Here is a 2,071-nt window from a genome sequence, read left to right as displayed (position 1 = left end):
CGGCGGGCAGCCCCGCGCGGCCGCGGGCACGGCCACGGCCAGGGGCGGGCGGACGCGCCGCGGACCGGCGACGACGGCGGCGGAGAGAGGGCGGGCAGGCGGGCGGGGCGGGGGCCGCGGCGGCGGAGCGGGAGCGGGGGCGGCTGCGCCGGCGGCGGCGGCGGCAGCGGCGGGCGGGCGGGCGCGCCTCTGCGCGTGCGCGGGACGTCCCCCCCCCTCCCCTCCCCTCCCGCGGGCGCGTGCGTGCTGCGTGCGTGCGTGCGCGCCCCCCTCCGCCCCGCACGCGCGCGCCCCCCCGCTCCCCGCCCCGGTCCTTCCCCGCGTCACCCCGAGGGCGGGTGGGCGCCGCCATGTCAGGCGCCGGCGCCCTCCCCCCAGTCCGGGGGGGCCTCGTCCTCCCGCCCCCGCTGGGCTCCCGGAGGGGCAGCAAGGGCCCCCCAGCCCTGAGGAGGCGCCCGGGTCTTGGCGCTTCCCCCCGGGGTCTGCAGCTGTCGGAGAAGGGGACCCCACGGGGAGCGCTGCCCCCAGAACCTCACCCGTGGGTGAGGGCTCTCAGGGCCACGCGTGGGGGCTCATCCTTCCCGGGGCCGAGCCTCTCCCCCAGGCTCCCTCCAGCCCCACGGGGAAGCCCCGTGCCTCTCCCTGGGCCCTGCAGAGGCCCCAGGCCGCAGCTCCCAGCACGGGCCGCCCTTCCCCAGAGATGGAGAAAGAACCGGGGGGAAGGTGGAGGGACGAGTGGGTGGGCACCCCCGGCCGGGGGAGCAGGTGAACCCACGCACCCGCCTGCCCAGACTCAGAGCCCGGCAGCGCGTGGCCGAGACCCAGGTCCCCGGGGCTGCTGGTGGCGATCTCCACCCGGGAGGCCGGGGGAACAAGATGGGGACGCCGCGGCTGTTCGGCATGGCGCTGCGCGAGGCTGGTGCTGCTTGGGACCTTGCCAGCCCCCCGGCCTGGGACACCGCGGGGGCTGCCAGCCCCGGGGGAGGCTGCGCCTCCTCTCCCTGCCGAAGGGCTGACGCCAGCCCATCTGCTCCTGCCCGGGTGGGACTTGCATTCCTCTTCTCTGAGTGTCCTTTAAGCATCACAGGGGTTTGAGCTCTCCTTTTGCGGGCCGTTCCTGTCCGCCCCGAGCAAGCTGGCCGCTGAGCGCGGCGCAGGCTGAGCCTGGGTGGCAGCCTCAGGATGGTCTACTCGCAGGCTGTGCCTGGCCAGGGACACTGTCACTGCGTGTGGAGGGAGGGGACCTATGGGGCTGGGGTGATGTATGTGCATTTTCCTTTCTGCCTGTTGTTTGTTTTACCTTGTAAACCAGCAGGAGTGCCTGGTGCCACCCCTGTGCTGGGAGAGCACCCCTGCTGTGGGCTGTACTGGGGTTCCCTCTGGTCACAACCCCAGGGACCCCATGTGCAGGGGATACGGTCCCATGTGCAGGACTCGCATCAGGCTAGGCTTGCTCTCTGAGGGATTGGCCTTGCAGTGCCTCAGGGTCCTGCCACACGCAGTGATTAGGCAGGTCACTGCACGCCCTGGATGCACCCCAGGGAGAGGACACGGAAGGAAAGAAGGGTTTGGAGCAGAAGGAGAAAAGCTGAGGGGCTCTGAGGGCAACAAAATTCCACATCCCTGTTGGCAGGTCCCTGGGTGCCAGGTCATAGGTGGCTTCTCCTCAGGCCAGTGGAGAGATGTGGGCTTTTCCAAAGTGACTTGTTCCTTGCTTTAGACATGTTGAGCTCAGAAGAAGCATGTGGCTTTCAGAGGGGCAACCACTCCTGCTTGCCCAGGCTTCCCTGCTTCCTCTGCAGTGCTCGGGGCAAGTGCTGGCCCGAGGAGCCTCTGCTTACAACCAACACAACCTCCCGTGCCTGGCACCCCAGAGCTGTGCTCACATCCCCCCTTACCAAAACACATGTGCACAACCCAGTGGGTGATCTCTGGTGCTCGCGCGTGGGTCCACGGCCCTGGAGGAGGACCCATCTGCCTGGCTGCTGCTCAGCCAGCATTTTGGCTACACGAGGGAGTCAGGGAGAGGCTTGGAAGGTGCTATGGGCTTCTCGGAGGGGGAGGGGAGCAG

The sequence above is a fragment of the Strix aluco genome, chromosome 7 (assembly GCF_031877795.1).
Source record: "Strix aluco isolate bStrAlu1 chromosome 7, bStrAlu1.hap1, whole genome shotgun sequence".
NCBI lineage: Eukaryota > Metazoa > Chordata > Aves > Strigiformes > Strigidae > Strix > Strix aluco.
This window is presented reverse-complemented; position numbering follows the sequence as displayed.